The sequence below is a fragment of the Struthio camelus genome, chromosome 10 (genome assembly GCF_040807025.1).
Source record: "Struthio camelus isolate bStrCam1 chromosome 10, bStrCam1.hap1, whole genome shotgun sequence".
NCBI lineage: Eukaryota > Metazoa > Chordata > Aves > Struthioniformes > Struthionidae > Struthio > Struthio camelus.
The window spans coordinates 14,088,577-14,110,184 of NC_090951.1; the positions used below are offsets into that span (position 1 = coordinate 14,088,577).

Consider the following 21,608-nt stretch of genomic DNA (forward strand, 5'->3'; position numbering starts at 1 on the left):
AAAGTAAAGAATTTTCTCTAGTGGAACAAAAGACCCAGTTACATGGAAAGACACTGCACACTCAACTGTAGTTCTAAGACTTAACAAAGACCACAAGGTTAGTCTATTTTCTATCAAATTAAAGAGCCCATAGCCAACCTTATCTGCATGCTGAACAAGCTAAAAAAGAATGCTTAAACAGCTTCAAGGGGGGAGAAAGGATGTCTCAAGTATAGATGTAATTAACAGAGTGCATATTTTGAAAAAGCTGTAACCAATTTATATTTGAAACAGAAATATGTGGTATGCCAAATAATATCACAGAGAAGTCAGCCAAGACTACCATATTTGGTTTTATTATCACAAAATCGTTTGTAGGGTAATCAAGGATGTTCCAAATTGCATACTATAAAATTAGACAGTGGACAAAATGTACTAAACATCACTAAACGTACTGGCCACCTGTGATGAAATCAACATAGAAGTTATGTGCCTAAGAAAATGTTTTAATTTTGGTCAAAAGGAGAAAGTAAGTTTAAAAATCCTTAACTTCATACAACCTGCTGTACACGGAAGAAAGCCTATGTAACAAAGTATATACTCTCAAAGCATATATTATACCACTGCATTTAGTTTAAGCCTTATTTTATTTCCAGCGACTTTGAACCGGGAACAAAGGAGGGGAAAGAACAGAGACAGTGAAAACATAAATTACTCAATTCTTTAAGGTCAGTATATTTAAGAGAAACCAACATGAAAAAAGTCTCAGAGGCAGAAAGTATTAAGAGTCACACTACATAACTCTAAAGAGTTACACTCCTTTTTCACCTACAGCAATGCGCTTTTGAAGTGCCCCGCGCAGTAACTCACAGCAGGTCGTGCTCCAGTATTCTGCACAACTCCCAAGCATCGGTGGGTTCATCGAGGCATATTGTGAGCAACAGAATGGCAGAGGAGGGGGAGAACTGCTTTGCGCTCTCCTTTGATAGGCACAGAAATATTCAGCACCATAACATAATGTAAATACAAATACTTAAAAACTCAGAAGTAAATTGCCCAATTTCAGTGCCGTCAGGTAGGCTCCCAAGGCCAGAAAGGGCCTGCATTTTTCAGAATTCTCAGGCCACCTTCCAGCACTGTAGAAAAGAGCACCCCTAACTGATCGTTTCCATCTCAGTTAGGGAAAAGCTCACCATATATCTTCACTTAAATACATGGTTCATCCTCTGTAAAGAAGCCAGGGACAGGATCCAGAACTCTTGACACCCATTGCTTAGTCCAGGATGCCAGATAGCTTTCTTTTGTCAAACACAACTGAATGCTGGAAAGACTGTTTTTTAAAAAAAATTTTATGGTGACAGGTCCAGCATGAATTGTTAGTTAAAATATTATGAAAGATCTTTTGTTTTTTAATAACTGAGATTCTTGGCTGTTAATTCCTTCTACATCCAATTTCTGTCTTCCCTTTCCTTTCTTCCCACAACCCAATTGATTTATTTTTCCTACCCCTGTAACACATGGACTTTGTGGCAAAAAGACCTAATTTAGAGGACCATAGTGATTCTTATATATGAGTGGCTCTAATGAGTTATTTTTTAATACTAATTTCCAGGAGAAAGATAACGTTGAGAAAGACTCAGTTGCAATGAAATTGGAAGGAGTAAAAGATGCAGCTAAAGAGGCAGGGTTGCTGGGAGGCAGGCAGACACGGGAAAGACAAAGCAAACATTGGTCAGGACGCTTCTCCTCTTTGTGATCTCCAGAAAGGTAGAAACGGTAAACTCCATGCAGAATTAAGTGGAAAGAGATACATGAGGAATCTCAACACTAACTTAGACTAAGGATAGAAAAAATACGTACTTAACTATCACTCCAGAAAAATGAAACACTAAAAGAATACAAATCTCCTTTATCCTTTGGTGTTCTGGTTTGGTAAGATATATTACTACTGTTGTCATTTAACTTTATTAATTGATTACTGAACATGAACAGAAGAGAAGAGCTGGTAACTGTAGAGGCCACCTAATACCTCCTATTATGCTTTCACACTGAGATAAGTGGTTTAGACTTAAAAGGGTGTGGTTAGCAGTCACTGTGCACAGAAAGACATCGACAGCTTGATTTTGCAATTTCTATAATCGTATCTACCCCAAGGTCAGAAAATATTCATAAAACATTCTCTTTCTTCAGATTGTAATTTCAGAAAATTAAAAAAAAAAATCTGTCTGCCCTACTGATAATAACACTGCTCTTTCTGATGGCTTCTTGAGCAGGAACACAGTCCTGAACAGCAATATACTAAAAGCATCTGACTTAGGGAATACTGTCCTGTATTTCCCTGGTTGCTCTTTAAATTATGCCTGCCTGTCTGAGTAAGATCATCTGCCTCACAATAATCTTGCCTCTTCTTTTGAATGATGGTGCAGAACAGTTGTAGCAGTTCTGTGATTAAGCCAAGGCAATCATAGTGATGTCACATAAGTGACCATAAAAAGGGTCACATCTTTGCGATACTGTTGAATTCAGTGAGGTACAACCAGTTACATGAGCAGAGAATTTCCTTCCACTCTTTTGCTGCAAGACCGAGTATAGGAAAAAGAATGGCTACATAGTGCCTAAATTAAAGGAAGCACACATATAAGCACTGTTTGTAGTAAAATAGTATGTACATTTAAATACACTGGGTAGCATGACCTTCAGGATCCCAACAAGCATAGCACTGATTGCTGTCTGGGCACCCCTGCTTCACGTGGGCACAACAGATTTGATCATTAATAAGATGGGCAGAAAGCTTGGCAGACACATAGCATATAGATGAATACAAAGGAGGAGAAATACAATAATATATTTGAAAGTTATCTGCAGGATAAAAATCTTTTAAATAATTTTGATGTTAATTGCAATATTCTGGACCCTTGACTGAAAAGACAACCTATCAGGGGTGATAGGTGAGTGGCAACAAAGCTGACCAAGAAAGTCTGATAAATGTAATCACAGGATGACAGACAGTGGCAAGTTCAATTATGGTTGCAAAGTCAGTCAGGAGATGGACTCTGCTAACTGTAATATATCCTTAACAGTCAGCTCTGGCCAACTAAAGTACAGTTCTGACTAAAGCCCTTAGGATGACTGACAAGATCCCTAGAGGCTTTGGCCCCGTAACAGGCCGTGAGATCAGTCGAAGAGTTCTTGTCATAAGCACCAGAGACTAAAAAACAGAGTACTTTACTGCAATAGTTTTGGATACAACGTGCAAATAAACATAACCAATTTTCAGTGAAGCAATTTCAACACTCTTGAATACTCTGTAGAGATGAGCCGTTTGTGTTCACTTTCTCCAGCTCATGTAAAACTTTGTTTGACGTTAATTTACAAAATTATATGCTGAATAAGTAGCTATTTTTTTAAACACAAAATGTCAAAGAGAAGCCTAGTTGGCAACCATTTTATACAACTTTGCTGTAAACCTGTGTGAATCTGGATAATTTCAGCAAAACACAAAGCCAAAAGAAAGAAGAAAGAGGGGGGAGCACTGTGGTTCAGTTTCAAGGACCTGATCACAGGAGTCAGTGAGTGGGTTCCCACTACTTTCAATAGGAAGGGAAAGTGCTTCTTCATTTTACAGGACCAAATACCAAAAGCCTCAAAGCCGAGAGTATTCAAGGGGTGCCCTCACAAATCCTCTGTATTGCTTCAATTGCCTAAACAGAAACTCATTTTTCTGTTGTACTGACTGTTAGTGCCTTGCACCTATACTTGTAAATATACAGATTGTTATTATATCTCTTTTTCCAATTAAAGGGATCTTTATCACCTTCACTTTCTAATTCTGAATAGACCAGCTATTTTCATTTGATGTGAGAAAGCATGAATGGGATGCAGATAGCAAACCGCAGTTTCTCATACTTCAGTGCAAAATTATCTGAGAATTTAAGACATTTTTAATCAAAGTATTAGTTCCAAATTAAAAAAAAAAAATCACAAAAAAGAAGTCCTTTATCAATTTTGGCTTGTTGACTTTTAGTTTCGTAGTGACATTTTTACCAAAAGCACTCTGTGTTCCTAAAGGACTTCTTTGTTCTTTCGGCATTTTCCAAAAACACTGTAAAAGGACAATGGTATAAAAATTATACTCTTAAAAAATGTAAGAACTCTGAATAAGCAGAGTTATTCATTTATATCCCTAGCTTATGAAATGCCCATATCATGTATCCTTTATCCAACAGCAGATTCTTTTAGCTTCAATCACAAGAGCTAACAATATGTTATTGATATGATTTCAGGAAACTGTCAGCAGGCAGCTTAACTTTCAGCTCCTCAGCTATGGTGAGTGTATGCACAAAATGTACCTGTACCTCTCCTGCACGAAAGCTGGCAGAGATATGAACGTTCCTGTCAGCTGTCATGGCAAAATAATGAGAAATGTAAACAGCTCTTCCTCACTAAAGGCCCAGACTCATACTCATTACACAACCAAACTCACTATTTGTTTCACAGGGAATTTTAACCGGAATAAAAAGAATGCATATTGGAGAATTGAGACACAGTTGATCGCTCCCTGCAAGAAACCAGATTAACTAACAGCTGGGCAGGTATCTAAAGATACTGCTGTGTGCCCTCAGCCTTTCTTACCGCATTCCCACCTCCTCCCTAGCATGAAGCCGTCCCGCGCGGTGGTTGCCCTTTCTCATTTCTGTGAATGAGGTTTAGGCTTCAACCTATTGCCTCCATTTACATTCAACACAAAATCCATAGGAAGACTACGGAACAGGACGACTAACCGGGCCAGCACCCACCCGGAAACAGGGTGGGCTAAACGACGCCTCAAGCTTTGATCTCCCAAACTATTTAGGTATCCTATTAAGTGTGGCACAAATCAGGACTTCAAATGCATTTGTACATCTGGCCCCCCCTGCTTATTGAGGAGAATGGGTACAACCAGAAATGAGAAATAAGTGAGGCTCTTCTGGAAAGACATTAAACTTCCTCATTTTCACCCACTTCTGCTAGAAGGAAAAATAAAGTTAGTACATAAATAAATAAAGTCCAATATATTCAAGCTTTTTTTTTTTTTTATCTGCTATCATATTTTCAAGTGATGAAGAACAATCACAAATGTCAGAAGTCTGAACAGGTAAGCTAAATGTACAATTCTCCCCATTGTAAAAAGCCAGTGGTGTTTTTAAAAATAGTTTTCACATTGGTTTACAAGCTTTAATAATAAAAGAGTATGTCGTACTATTAGATGTTGGTCATTTTTTTTTTGTCTGACAAAGAGAAATAACAGGCTGCTGCAGGAGTTAGCGCAGTTGGTTGTTTTTTTTTCCCCAAATGATCAGAGAAAGTACGGTACTTTAAGGATGTGCCTTACTTGCTCTTAAAAGGGTAAAACAAAATATTCTCCTAGCTATTCTAAGCCTGCCATATAAGTATTATGCTGTTACAGATTTCAAAAGGTTAGCTTCAATGAACCTGACATCAGTATAACCCAAAATAACCCATTCAAGAGAAAAGTAAGAAATAATTGCTGTTTTCTCTTTTTTTTTCCTCAGCTATATTGCTATAATGATTTTGCATAACAGATTGAACAAAGTGCTGTTGTGACAGGTGGTAGAATTCAGCTAGTAAGCACAGAGACAGGGTTCAATTTAGTTTGTGAATCCTTTAATTGTTGTGCAGCTAATTAAAGAAGGTTCTTTACACTCGCAAGTGTTTACCGTTGCTAGTATGCATACATGAAAAATTAAATTGTGCCTTCAAGGGCTGAGAACTATAGAAAAATCATAGCTGATTCTGCAACATGCTTACCAGCTCAAAATAGCTGCTTTTCACAATTGGAATTTGTAAAACTTTTTGCTAAGCAAATATAGAGCTAATTAGAAGTGTTCGTTGGACCAATTAACATTTAAATAAATAAGCCATATTGCACATTTCACAGTCTTTATTTAATGATGCTTCTTAACTCTTTGGAAAGATTCCTTTAAGTACAAATAAGTTGTCATAAAAATGAAAGACAAAAATAACACCGTAACAGTATATTCTATGCTTTTTTCTTTTTGCCTTGAAGTCTTTTCTAAAACTCTATACCTGTTACTGGTGAAGGGGGAAATACACAAATCTGGTTCCTTCTTTCATCTTGTCAAGTTACCTTTCCACCCTTTTGAATGCAAACAGAAAAACATATTTGATTACTATTTAAAGTGTTATGATAACTCTGCTTGTTTTGTCCCATGGAATAGAATCTGCTTCAGAAAAAAAAAAATCTTACTTTTATCTTGTAAAATGGCCATTCCAGCCAAAAGAAGAGTGTTCTCAGAAGAGATTGCTCTCACAGTAACAAAAGCAGCAGTCTGAAGTTGCATATACAAATAAAAGCAAAAGGAAAAATCTGTTTTTCAGTTCTGCCGTTAGCATTCCCATACCAAAAACAATGTTGTTGTTAGGTATAACCCCAGGGCCGCACTTGCCTGTTTCTTTGGGGTCAAGTGATATTTTGCTTTCAGAACAACTGTCTTTTAATTTACCCATCCCTTTCAATCAATAAGACCCTTCACTTGGTGTTAAACATACATTTTATCTCTCTCTTTCAACCTCTAAACCTCTGCCTAACACAAAGGTTACATTAAAAACAGAGGGAAGGCTTCTTGCTACTTTTTTCCAAGAAGCATTACACTACCTTGTAATCATGCTAAGAGCTAACATGGAAGGACTCATTGTTGACCTTGGCTTTCAGCACAGAAAACCAAATTAACAAGGACCAATTAACATTTAAATAAATAAGGAAGATTAACAAAGAATACTCTGCATACCAAGAGGGTAAAATAAACTAAAAGAAAGAGTACAGTAACTCCCTCGATCAGCATGAATGAAACTCTCTGAGAAGAAAGCAGTTCTGTTGGTGCAGGGGTACAGACTGCTCTTTCCTGTAGGGGCAGGGCCTGCTGAATGCCAACAGGGATGCAGCCATGTGCGAGAGCAGGCAATGCTCTTGCTCTGACAAACCCTTGAGATTTCCCTTGGCAAAACACGCAGAAGCCCCCACTAGTCTCGCAGGACATTCTTACAGAAGGAAAGGTGCTGCCCACACTTCTAGCCTCTGCTCTCCCCCTTTCCCATGAGCTTATTGGGGCATGTGATTGCCTTCATCTGATTGCTAGAGACTGCGAAGCATGTGGCACTGAGTTTATGGCTGATAAACTAGATGCCAAGACTAGAGATTTATTTTGCAGATTAATTCATGCCAGCGTATGCTAGTTCTGATTAAACTTCTAGTGTGAAAGGTTTTTTAAGACCAGCAATTTCTGGTCAAAGTAAAAGGGAAGAAAACCAGCCAACGAGCTTCCAACAGCCCAAGAGGAAGTTTATTTGTGAAGTCCCTGACATTTGGGAAATCTGTGTTCTAAAATCTATGTTCTGTTATATTCACCCTCAAGACTTGAACCTGAATTTTGCTAACTAGGTAGTTGCTCTGACTACCAGGCTATGAATCTACACTAGCATGATTCTTCTCTCCCTCTTTTCTAACAAGCACAAAAAAACCCCAGACAGAGTTTGAAATTGCCAAAACTTTCATGGTTCAGGAAAACCACTGCTCTACCAAACTTTAATTTTATATACATCCCTGACCACCTTCTAGGAAGAGGGAGAAGAGAGCTGAAGCAGTAACCTGAGCCAACAGGGAGGTAGTTGTAGGGACTCCTCTACAGCATATGATCAGATGCTGCTACACCAGGCAAGACTAAGGCAAAGTGTTCAACGACCCTTCACCTTCCCTGCCTCCCCCTGTTCCCTCAGCTAAATATGCAGAGAGGACGCTCCATTGCCAAAGGTTCTCCACACATACTCGGATGTCATTATCCCAACAGAACAATTAAAACTCCCACTTACTACTCAGCTACAAAGCCTACCTTTTAAAAGAAAACTCCTATACAAAGGTTATGGATAATTTTCAAAAGATTACAATACGATCTATCATTTTAAATATTTGGATTTGGAGTACTGGTTCAGGCCTCTAACTGACAGTCACCTTTATGAATAGTTAAGAGTTCACAGAGATGATTATCATGTACTATTTAAATATGTATAAAGGACAAAGATAATAACAATACTTTGCACTTTAATAGAACCTTCTGTCTGAAATTCTTAAAGGAGAATCCAAGACCTCATTGAATGTATAACTCACAACTAATCTGACCTGCACAGTGAGTCAGTATTATTATTCCCACTTATCAGACCGGGAAACTGAAGGACTGTTACTGCGAGATTTCTCAAAACTGATACTGTGTGGCTTAATTCATGGAGCGATTGAAGCTTTGCCAAATAAGTAACCCAAACCGAATCACCATTTTAGAAATTTTGACCAATGATTTGTGCAAAGGTAGCAGCAATCTGGAACAATGGAAAACTCTCTACTGATCTCCAACCCCCATTCTTGTGTTTTCCAAAGAGCATTCTCTTCATCCATACGTTAAGACACAGGCTGATTGATTAGCACACTATCCAGCCATGAGAAATGGATCTCTTGTTAGTGTTCAGGAAGAAGCCTTTCTGTAGCCTCAAAACTAATTTCAGAATTATTTTTTTCTAGTACCAGAACTAAAAACCAAAAAATGGGCTCTTGTAAGAGTCACAGTTTTTTGGGGTGAAAAAACACTTTCCTGCTCTTTATAAGAATTAAAGCAGTTTTGTATAAAACCCTTCGTTTAAAAAAAAAAGTTATCTATTTCTAAATGCCTTACTCTGATAAAGTTAAACTCTCCTATCTTCTGATCAAGAAGCTGAAATAAGGTGATTCTTCTTTACCCTACAAAAGTAATACAGTATTTTATCCAGAACAAGATTTGAACATGTATCACAGAATCACAGAATGGTTTAGGTTGGAAGGGACCTCTGGAGATCATCTAGTCCAACCTCCCTGCTCAAGCAGGATCCTCTAGAGCATATTTCCCAGGATCACATCCAGACGGGTTTTGAGTATCTCCAGGGAAAGAGACTCCACTACTTCTCTGGGCAACCTGTTCCAATGCTCTGTCACCCTCACAGTAAAGAAGTTTTTTCTCTCTTCTAAAGAAGTTTTTTTCTATAATGGTATATTTCACAGAAAATATGAAAAGCGCTAATAATTTCAAACAGAAATGTAAAAAATAGGGACCCCAAAAACGTAAGCACCAATTTAATCCAGTTATGAAGTTTGAAATGCTGCTAAAAGGATGGGAGTGTTTGAAAACTGGTCCTGGACAATATGAATTTATGCAAACAACATTTGTACAGCAGTGAAACCAAAGGTCCTCCTGTCCTTAAGGCCATATTTACAGAAGGGTCAACTGATCTTGAATAATTCTGCCAATGTATTAAGAAAATATATGCTTTACTTCCAACATTAGTAATACATGTCTTGTTATATCATACAGCTTCATTTCTTAACCAGGAGTAAAAAAGGCAAAGAAAAAGCCACCTTTTTCCCAATGTACATCTCATGTTTTCTTTTGCAATACTCATTTTGCTTCAACAGCTTTAAAAAAAAACTCAGTAAGTGTCAGAGAAGCGCAGATGACTTTCACATCTCTGTTCCAAAACTTGCAGTGAAAATACCAGTTAAAATACATATTTTTCAGAGAGACAGAGACAGAGAGAGAGAGACAGAGACAGAGACATGTTAATATGATTGTTTTCAAATACCTGAACTAATTGGGAGTGAGCGGGTATCATCAAAACCCCTCTGAACAGACAGAGGGGAGACAAACCCCTCTGGAGACAAAATGCAGTGAGGTAGTGAACTGGAGTGTCTTTGTCCCTTAGACTATTTGTCCTGTTGGAGTGTCTGTGTTCCCTCCTTTTCTTACCTCCAGTAAATCAGCTCACCGTAATTTCCCCGCCAAAGTTCTAGTCAGCATCAACTTTTTTTTTCACACAATCGTTTAAAGTAGAATGATGAAGTTACTGAAAATTTATCTCAAGCCTCTACCTGCACTACTGGTAACACAACAGAGCCCAGCTCTCATTTGGGGTCCTTACAGCTAATAATAACCAAGCGACTGAATTCCCTCCTTTCAAATATAATAATCTAAAATTAAGTTAAATTTAGCATAATATTCACAGATACAGAAGATTATAAAATTGGTTCATAGCAAATTACCATAGAGTTACACGTTAGCACAAGTTAACTGATTCACAGTAATTTTTAATGTACATGTTCCTGGCAAGCATGATGTAAACTTAGTTCAGCTTGCAGTGAAAGACAGCCTTCACTAGTTTCATTTGGGTTAAACTAAAACATTGCTTCTCATATGCTGTGAGGTAAGAACTACTACCCAGACAGATACAGCAGCTGACAACTGGTAATCTGGGTGTTGGATCAGTATTTATTACTAGGTTCTGCAGTATTTTGCCAGGGTTCAGAAAACCAGATACTTCCTTCAAACTGCAATTTGTTTTGCCAGATTCTTGTTAAAACACTTAAGTTACCTTTTTCATGAAAAGCTATAAAATTTTTCCCTAGGACTCTGGAAATCCCACTGAATGTACAACAGGATACAGACTGGCAAAAAAAAAAAGAAGAAAAAGAAAGAGAAAAAACACATAGCAACCAAACTCCATGATATGCACAGATACCAACCAAGACCTAAGACAGCGAGGGATGTACATTTTTAAAGCACACATGAAGGACCCATCCCAAAACCAACCTAGTGAAAGTCCTTCCACTAATCTTAATGACTTTTGGTTCAGGCCCATGCTGAATCTGTGACAAGCACTTATAACCATATATGGATCTCAGGGCAGAACGTGAATTCTTATATTTGTGGAGCTTACTGATATAAATGACAACCACATATACATTTCAAGATATAATTTACCCTTATTCTTTAATCTTTCACTGCATTCTTTGAAATAGAGCATAATCAAGGCTGCCATTTACAGCTAAACTTTCTTCCCCCATAAAAATACTTTCAATAGCTGAAAACTCTCTGAACTAAAACCCACAACATTACGTTGTAAAGTATGATTTACAAAATATTCTGAAGAAAAAAAAACACTCAGTCATGTGGAATTTCACTATATACCACACACCGTTTAACTCCTGCAACACACTATTCTAGACTTTCTCTTCCTTACTTTTTAACGATTGACAAGTTTTTCACCCTTTTTCCTGTTCAGAGTATTTCTCTGTATCACTACTCACTAGCATTAGAGCACGAAGATTGACTAGGGAGAATGAGGAGCCATGCTTTATGTGTTTCTGACTGATTCTATAAAGTTTCATGAATGAAAATAGAAATAAAAATCCAAATACAGAAAAAATCTCCGTGAGTTTCCAGTTCTTCATACATTATTTCACTGTTAGTAGAATACTATTCCACTAGTGGCACTGCTGCCATCAATTCACCGCATTTTGGGATACATCAATAGCATAGAAAACATTTGATTAGAGGACACAGTGATACAAGCAAGAGAAAGAATGGTAACAAAACAGCAGTGCACTGGAATCATTCTTAATTAAAATTGTTTTCCTGATTTTTATAGAGACTAAAGCTAATCATATTGAACATCTTTGGTTTATCTCTGATTTGCTATAGACAGCAAGCTAAGCCTGAGTTCAGACTGCTGAATCTGCTTGCTGTCGTAAGTAAACATGCATCGCGTAGGTAGGAACAGGGAGTAGATATGAGGCACCGTTCCCCCATAAGCAGACAAACGCTCTCAATGGGATCCTTTTCTCCGCAGAGAAAATGTATGGGTTACACAACATTCACCCATATCTACCAGTGAAAAACCAGTATGTCTAATTTTAAGTCTTCCAGCCTTGACATACTGAACAAGCATAAAGCGCTAAATATTTCTGTGCAGCTGTAGCCATGTCTACTCAAACCACAAATTATATATTAATGAGAAGTAACATACCTGCAAAATGAGCATTAAACACATTTATTTTATAACACAGTCTGCAGTCAGCTCTGCGTGTTCCCTAAATGAAGAAAAAATATATGTAAAGTTGAGATTCAGAAGCTTATAATATTAACCAAAGAAACCTTGGCAAAAATGCGTATAAAGAAAGCTCATGTATTTTTCATTATTAGCAATTATTAATTCCATGAAACAACTACACTGACCACAATCAAAAATATATACACACTTTTCCTCAGAAAGTTCCCATAACAATTTCTATTTATCATCTAATTTTAACATTATCATCGGGCCTTCTAGTTACTGTGTACGATCTCCAATGCAAATGAATTGACAGCTCTTATGTATCCTGAATACAATTTTCCCTCTTGGGGACAATGCACCTTTGGGAATCCTGAAGGGTCGTTTTTAAAAGGGTGAGTGGAGAGGTAAGAATTCATTTGGAAGACCTCCTCCACAGAAAAGAAGATAGTTTAATAAACACTGAAAAATATATGGAATAACCAAGCGGAATGCACACAATGGCCACATTAATATTGCTATTGTAACCCTCATCATAGCGTCACTGACTTTAACTCTGCAACTTTGCATGAACTGAATTTGCTAAAACTTAAGCATATGCCTAAACACCTTTCTAAATTAAGACTGAAAAACATCGGCATTGCTTGTGAGAGATGTCGCTAACCAGAAATGGGCATTCCTATGATGCTTAACGTTTCTGTAAGGCTCAGTATCTGTGGTCATTGGTATGTTGTAAACCGTTAATTAAAACAAGTAAGTTCTGTTGCACCAGCTAAACAGGGAACTGAAGTGAATTTTCAGTCAGGAAATAGACAAGTTTGTTCAATACACTTAAAATATCAAGCAGATCCAGAGGTCATTTTACAGGTACACAATAAACAGCTGAGGGAAATGTAATTTGTAAATAAATATAGCTAGTATGGGCTGGAGACATTTCTGTGCCACACTATCATGGTCCAGCAAATGATATGATCTTCTGGAGACTTGTGCTTTTTGGTTTTATTCTAGTATTTTTTTTTAGGACAGGACCCATTCCACCCAATTCTCAGCTGTTACAGCATCTACCTACCTGTGTTAGACACCTGTCCTTAGAGAGAACGAAATCCTCTCAAGGTCTCTTCTGTGAGGAGGGAGCCTAGATAATCTAACTTCTAGGCAGTATCCCCTTACCTGGTGCAGGAAGAACAGTGATCTAGAATCCAAACAAACTCTACAGAGTGTTCTACCAAAGCGTAGCTGGCATTTCTGCTGCTGCATCACAAGCACTTTTTTCAAAATCATGTTTTACAGGAATCAAGACTAAATTGTTACTTACAGGGTTCATTTTGTAAAGACACTAATTAATGGGCTACACATGAAAGTGAGGTGGGGAGCCAGATGATATTGCGCAATATTCTGTTGGCAAGTACATCATTTTAGTAATTAAGGTTGATATGTCTTTTTAAAATGCATTAAGCAATATAGACAACATATGCTCTGTCCAGTATTCCTTTGAGAGGAATGAGCATAAACGTTGTTACTATTGCAGGGTGGTCCCTATACCGCCCGGCAAGGTTCTAGTCTGTCTCAGTAAGAGGCGTACTACACATGCACTTCTTGACTTGAAGACATATTCGAGAATCTAGCTTTCTCACAGACAATCTGAGTTGTAGAGAGACAAACTCAATAATATTTCAGTGAAAAATTTATTTCAGAACCCTCATTAATGTAGTTGTTTCCTCCCTAACAGATTTCAGGCAGAATGGCAACTAATGGAAGGCTTTCATTTTGGCACCTATACTCAGACACTCTCCCGTTCCCTTTCTCTTCCTCTCTCCCTCTCAGAGCTAATAATTAAACAGCTGTTCTGTATGGTTTCCCAAAAGAACTGTATCCCTTCTTTCCACAGGAGACCGAAGATAAAAGAATGAGGCACTAGTTTATTTCAGTGATAGAAACCCATGAACTTCTTTTCTTGTAAGGGTGCCTTAGTCTGGCCAACAGGAACTGAGAGGCTGAGAAATACTAGTTATGCCTCTGAAAAAGAAATTCTGAGCATCTCTTTATCATTCTCAACATGGCAGTATCTAAGCACCTTAAGTCTAAGGTTCTAGATATGTAGGAAGTTAGTGTCATTCATGACTCAAAGCTACAGTATCTTTTTTAGCTGTTTATTGATCTGCTTATTATTATCTGTTTATTGAGCTGTTGTCCATAAATCTGTTTAATCACTTTCTGAGCCTGCTGATGCTGTCTGCCTCTACAAATTCCCTTGGCAGCAAGTTCCAGAAGTTCCCTACCCACTGCGTAAAGTACTTCTTTTTACCTGTTTTTAGACTTATCTCTTGGCTACCTCCATTATGTGCTCTAGTTATGGTTTTGTAGGATTTGATGAGGAAAGGGGGTGAGCGTTGTGAGAAAAGACTTTGACAAAATTTTGTTTTTACAGCTATACATAGTTTTTCCCAAAAGCAAGTAAAAGTTTCCAAAAAAAGTTACAACGTAGTGCAACTCAGAATGTAAGATCCTGACACGGCAGCATGAGACGTAATGATCACCTTTGCTAATGCAGCTTCGCTAACACAGTCTACTGATTTTTATAATCTAGTCGTCGATGATGGAAAGATGATCCGCTTCACACTGTCAAAGATGTCTTCTGCAAGCTAATATCAACCTCTCTACACAATCCTTCCGAATGAGACCATTTGAGGATCAATAGTTTTTTGTCACAATTAACATGGTGCATCTATCATGGCTGCTGTTTGTCCACTTCTAGAGGGGGGAAAAAAAAGACAACAAAAAACAGCCCAAAAAACAAAACTAAACAAAACAATCTTACCAGTTTGACTAAGAAAGACAGGAAAGCATTAGAACAAAGCCTTCATTATAAGCCTGTTCTAGAAATACCCACTCAAATTTGGGCGTGAACACTACGCAGAATGGAGTTCCACCTAAATCCAATATAAATGAGAGCTTGGGGAAAATACTTCCCCTCCTGGCAGGGACTATTGTTCCAGGCTGTGTCCAGATGATTCCTCCCACCCTCTCAGACTAGAATGGTTATAAAAAATAACCGTTCTTTTAACTTAGTTTAAAAAAAAATTCTCCCCGACCATGGTTGAAGCCAAATGGCCCTTCAGGCTACTACTGAAGAATCAATTACATTAGCTGTAAGCCTAAGAGAGTCCTGGGGACAATCAGTCAGAGCCATAATAGCTGTGAGGGAATTGTTAAGCAAATTGAGGGATTCTTTAGGTAATTGGGATTGGACAACCAGGTCATACTTAATTTGAAGCATCCATTCCATACAAGTGCTTCATGTGTATAGTAAGAACTACAGACAGTAAAGTCTAATTGTGTTGCTACTAACCCAACGCTTCCAAAAGGGACCCCCTGCCTCTATGTTCTTGTGTGGAATATTTTATAGGATTGTGCTCGCTTTCAGCAAAGGAGAATTCAAGCAGTTACTGTAGGGTCAAATCAGGGAGCTGAGAGCTCAGGCACAGAAGTCTCCTGGGAGAACACGTGGTGCTTGTAATACTCACTGAATACTCATGGTTTCCTACCAATACTGAGATGCTTGCTCATAGAAGAGAAAAACGGACAATTCATTGCTTTCCTTAAGACAGTCCAAAAATAGAAGGGAGGTACGTTTTTCTCTTTCTGTTGCTGAATGAGTCTTTAGCATGCTAAATGTACACTTAACTACAAAATCTGGTCTTCCAGAGACACTGTGCAGAAACTCTGAGCTTCTGCTTCAAGCTCTGAAGTGAGGTTTAGGCAAGAAAACCTTATTTTACAGGCAAGAAAATCTTCAGTTCTGGGAGTTCACTCTGAGAGGTCTGCACAGGGATCTCAGATCAAATTCAGTTTTCTACCACAGTTAAACAGGGAATTACCCCAAAAGCAAAAAGCTCCCCACCTACTTTGTCCACTGAAATAACTTTCAGAAGAAAAAGGTACACCCAAAGTTCAACTTCATATCCAGTTTGATTTTGGAGAAATTTGATGCAAGCAGCTACTGCTATTACTTTTTGGCCTCTCCAGAGAGAAGCAAGCCAACTTGGTTGATAAGACAGGGCTTGCAGTCCCAAGAGAAACTATTTCTTTGTTGGGCTGCCCCAAAGTTTCACCAGGCAGACAAAATAAGCCAGCAAACATGGTCCTAACAGTGCCAGTACCACAGCTGACAGTTCCACCCTCTTGTCTCTTTTCTTAGATTCTTTGTTGGAACTAACTTGGAGAAAAACCTAATATTGGGTCTTCTGGCAAAGACTAAAATCTAAAATAATTACCCAGAATGGAAGATGCTGCTACTGCCACGTTTCTTTGGCAAGGCAAGAGAAAAACTGAGGAGAGAGGGATAAAGAACAGAACCTGGATGATTGAAGGGTGCCAAAGCAAGGGTTTTGTGACAGCTGCTGTTCTGCTTGAAATCTGCACTGAGAAGCCCAGTGGTCTCTGCTCCCAGAAGGCTGACCATGGCTTAGAAGAGCTGGCTACAGCTGACCCTGGCAACATACCTAATTATAATACAAACTCAGAGTAGCAGACAGGCCAATAGCCCATTGGTAGAGGTCAGGCATATCTGATCATGTACACTTCTGCCATTACAGAGCTCTCACTGAGTACGGATCCAGTCCACTTCATGCTCCGTTTTAATTGCTTCTCAGATCAGTCAGAATTTTTCTAGCCTTAACAGAACAAGAGCCAAGAACAAACACCACACGTAACTGTATCTCTAATGTTTTGAGTTGTGACATGATCTATTCAGCCAGGCTATGGCTTCCTAACGTTACCCAGCAGAATGCCAGTAGTCACCCAGCAGCAGCAGCTCTAAAATAAGAAAAACATGTAAAACAAAAAATGCAAAACCCCTGGTCTGGAACATACTGCTTTAACTGAAGGGAATCTTTCTACTCCTCACACCATACTAACACCAATTTAGGTGAGTGAGTGGGCAAACACTCTCCCGTGAAACTAGTTAAACAGGCTACGGCATATCAGCTCAATTGCCTGGACAACATCAGGAGTCAAGGCCTGGGGAGCACTTGGAGAAAGCGTAGCAAATAATCCTTCTACAAAAATAATCATCAAAAACAGTCATCCACAACATTTTTGCCAATCAGTACTTTGAAAAATGAGCCATCACTTTTTGTGAAGATAATGGATGGGAATTCAATCTGTGTCACAGCTAAGGACAAAAATAAAGAAAAAAAGTCTTTGGAATACAAGGATTGCTGAAACCACAGAATGTGGACTTACTGTGTTGCAGCACAGAAACGGTCACAACTACATAGTTGCTTTTTCTTGTCCACACAGCCACAAATAAATCTTATTTTGCATGTAAGAAGAAAGCCTGGACGACAAAGTTGTACCAGCAGCGGCCTCAAGAGACTTTACTTGGTGCAACCTGGGTGAAACTTTATGAACAACGTTGGCAGGCAAATGAGTGCCAGTGAGTAGAACAAAACATTTGCAACGTGATTGATAATGATCTAGCCTTTTACAAGTCCCTGATCCACAAAGGAAGCAATCTGATACCGTTCAGAGGTGCTTTTACTAACAGAAACACACTCGGCAACAAAATAACTGGAAAAAATAATAAACAGTCATTAATGCAATTTTGTATGTTTACAATAGACTATGATTCCATGGCATTTATTAAACAGTTCTGAAGCAGCAAAGGTTCGAAAGTCCCATACACTGTATCTGCTTTCTGTTGCTGCACCCCCACAGTCATTAGTCATGGGATTTAAAAAAAAAAAAGGGTGTATGCAGTAGTCGTGTTTAACAGAGGTTACTCAAAAACAAATCTGGGGAGGACGCATAGTAGACTGTCAAGATTGTAAACATTATGTTATGCATCTCAGTGATGTCTTTATATGGCCATTAAGAAAAAAGAAAGAGAAAAGGCTTAAGAAAAAAAGGCTGCTTCAGCCTCTTTTGTCTGAGAAGATTGCAGTGGAGGGTATTTAAATACAGTGGAATACTTTACTTCACATCCATGCATTATTTGTACAGGTGGGTGAATTAATGACAGGATTCAAGATTCTTTGTTCAGGACATCGCTACTGTTTGAACCTCTGATTTAACACACTGTCTTTCAATCTTAGATTTTATGAATGCTGCTTTACTCTGGAATAAGATATATTCAAAAACTGAATGCCGCCTGAGATAAGCTAAGCTCAGCCACAAGAACGGACCTTTCTTGGTTAACATGGGAACAGACAGCATGGCCCACAAACCTGCCAGCTTCAGTCACAGCTGATACTATCAGGACACACATGGAGTTAGCTATTTGGTCTAGACACGGGGAGATTCCAGCTGTGTCCACCCTTGTCCATCTTCAATACCAGCAGAATATCGCAATACTGTCCTGTAGTTTAGAGTCAGATTCCAGAAGCCCTCCAAGTCAGAGCACAGTGGGCAGGGAGACATAGAAGATTTACTTTGATACCCAGGAATAACTGCACCACCTTGGTAGACTTTATTTCAAGTTTTGCTTCTGATTATAATTACTTGGTGATGATCACCTCCCCCTTTAGCTTAATTTGAAATGTTTCTGAGTTGGAGAAATGAATGACTGGAATTATCTGGGAAGAATGATGGGGAAAGGACATAAAAGAACTTTTGTTCTTTCAATTTTGTACTTGGCAGAAATGTTAAGAAAATATTGCCAATTAATTTTCCTCACAGTTGTAACCTGTGTAATTGTAACCTGTAACCAGCTAACCATAACGCCACTTGGTTCATATTAATTGCTGGCTGTTGTGACCAAAATATGATGTTACAAAGTCTGGAATACGGAAGGGAGGAGAAACATGGCACTATTTGAGTTGACTGCACATATCACTGCTCCTACTATGTGTTCTTTTATATCGCAAAAGGCTGGTACTGGGGTCTCAGAACTGGGCCACCTGTTAGGTACATTCATTTAGGATTACAGCAGGAAACCAAGTGGGAAGAAGGAATCCAAAACACAGAAGGAAAGTAAATTCTATTTGGAAAACAGCACGGGACAGGATAGAAGACTGGTGAACCTAACGATCTCATTCTCCTGCTGAGTCTCTCTCTTTCATGTACAACATCTTCCTATTTTCAACTCTATGAAAAAATCAGTATGATTACTTTTAAGAATCAGGCACTAGTTAAAATTCAAAAGTAGAAACAACATTAAAAAATGTACTTACTTGCCCAGACCTGAGGTCAGGGTTCTGTGGTGTTCTGCCTATACAGTGCATAAAGCCCCTTTAAGACAATTTAAGGTATACTGCTTATCATAGCTTGTCGGATTTCCATAATGCCTTCCACTATTCCAGATTCAGGAAGGTGAAACATCTTTTGATTAATGAAGGCATTGAAACCTCATAGTCCAAAATACGTGCTCAGTGTTAGCTCTTCCCCAGGTGACACTGATATTTCCAAACAGTATAGTGAAGAGTATGGTGAAATCTCTAGTATCTGAACCCTAGTTCAGCCATGCTGGACAGAAAACATCTGGCTTGATGTCTTCTCTAACCACTTTCTTTAGTCCCACTTTACTAGTCTTCACAAAGATAGCTGTATTTACTTTCCTCTGAGTAAGAAAGGCTTGTCTAGAACGGGGAAAAAAGAAGTCAAACTGACCAGCAAGAAAGGACAGTGGCTATAACCAAACTGATAATCGCAATACCACCACCAAAGAGAACTAAGAGTCCTACGACCTGCTATCTAGCCATTGTCTCAGCTATTCAGCATGTTTTGAGTGCACAAGCTTAATTTGATCTTGCACACATCATGAAAACAAATCTAAGGAGGGACCGCTATGCAGCTGAATCTTCAAGGGCAATCAACTTGTCGATCTACCAAAAAACTGCTCGGCCATAAAACCAATACAATCAATTTAATCTAATAAGATATGTTGGATTCTTTTTCTGCAGACCCTTATTCTTAGAAATAGTCTTTATGCATGTGAAAAATCCAGTGGTGTTTACCAGAAAAATGGTTTGCAGGACTGGGCAATAAAGGCTGAGATTTTCTTCGCAAACAGATAAATATTTGCACACTGGTACTGTGTGACCATCTACCCAAATATTATCTATGTGCATATAGAACAGAGCACATTTTGCCAGTTGCTTTGTTTTACCAGTTGTTGGAACCAAATATTCATCTCCCTCCCTTCCTTTTTAAGCTCTAATAGTCTGCAAGAGCAAAAACCACAGACTGTAATGATACCAAGGGTAAATATGTGATGCATGGGATCTTAATAATACTAAACACGTATACAGCACTTTATACATTCAGAGTGCTGTACAAACATAACTAATTAATCCTCACAGCAACCTGCAAGGTATGTAAGTACTATTTTCCAAAAGAGGGCCAAATCTGTTGCTCCTTTATACAACTGCAGCAGAGCTATACCCACTGATGGCAGGAGCAGCTTTAGTCCTGGAAGTCAGGTACAGTAGTCCTTCACTCAGCCAAGCTCTCATCTCACACACACCTCTCTTACACATATTTTGTCTTTCACTCTCACTCCTATTATTCCTTGAATGCTTAGCTGTGTTCATTATTACACTCCCATGCATATTAATACAACTGCAGGGAGATTCCATCATTTTACACTGGAAACTCGCACCTATTTTAGGGTGTATAAATGAATAAGGAAGCCCACCAAAACAAGTGGTTTCTTTACTTACACTACCAAATCAAAACTTCATAGTAATAACATATATCATATTTATTCTACTGAACCGACAGCACCCACTGCCTTTAAAAAAATTCCTAATTATTATTGAGTTTAAAAGTACAGAAAGCATAGAGTTGTGAGGATGTGCAAGGATAAGAGTACCAGTTAAGGTTTTATAAAATTTTTAACATATAAGCATTGAATGCTACAAGTATTTATTGAGGCTTCAAAGAAAAGACTAAAATTAATAACCAAGAATCATGCAGATTACAACATGGTGACTGCATATGCTGGAGGTACTGACCGTGCTTATAAAGCCTGTATGTGGTTAAAAAGCTCAAACTGAAACATTGATAAGGTTACATTAGCCATTAGCCAAAAAGCAATACCAAAATCAGATTTCTTTATTACAGTTCAAAACAGCCTAGCTTCATTAACACACACCCTGGTTGCATCGTTGTACAGCCAGAATGCGGGTGATCATGACTAACAGGTAATTACAAACGTATGGGATGCACTGAGAGAGAACCCACCCAAATCCAGAAAGGGCACAATTCTTACCATGCCACTATAGCCAAGAATAAGAAGCTGGCTAATGAGCATAGCTGCTGAAGTTTTAAATTAGGATGGCAGCTAACAGGGATTACTTGCTCACAAACTCCATGTGGCCCTGAAGAGGGCGGTGCCTACATAGCAGCTGGCACCATTTATCTGCGCAACTTTCTCTAGCCCTGAAAAACAGGCTGGCAGCCTTTTAGCTCTCCTTGCTCTCAGATGGACCTTTTTCGTCTTTTATGATCAATAGTCCCAGGAGAGACTTCAGAGGAAACGTTGGCCTCAAGTACTCAAAATACTCAAGAGTTAAGTCTGGCATTTTTAGAATACCTGCGGGTAGTCTGGCAAATCAAGTATCCCATATTCACCCATCTCTAATGATGATTATTATGCACCAACAGCTGTCTACAGTTCGATGGATGAGGATCTAATTGATCTCATTACCTCCCCCCATATAAAGTGAAGTGTGTTCTCACTCTATGGGTCTACAGATCCTATGCTG

General features: G+C 38.6%; 1 protein-coding gene across 19 annotated transcripts in view; it reads right to left on the reverse strand.

The window, feature by feature from the left end:
• ZNF536 (zinc finger protein 536) overlaps window positions 1-21,608 on the reverse strand; it is a 358,374-nt gene that overhangs the window by 203,771 nt on the left and 132,995 nt on the right. For 18 of the 19 annotated variants that reach the window (XM_068956015.1, XM_068956021.1, XM_068956011.1 and 15 more), the window contains one exon: window positions 11,878-11,941. The exons of the other annotated variant lie outside the window; for it this stretch is intronic. The gene's annotated coding sequence lies outside the window, so the exon portion shown is untranslated. The remainder of the gene's footprint in view (window positions 1-11,877; window positions 11,942-21,608) is intronic. 19 annotated transcript variants of the gene reach the window in all.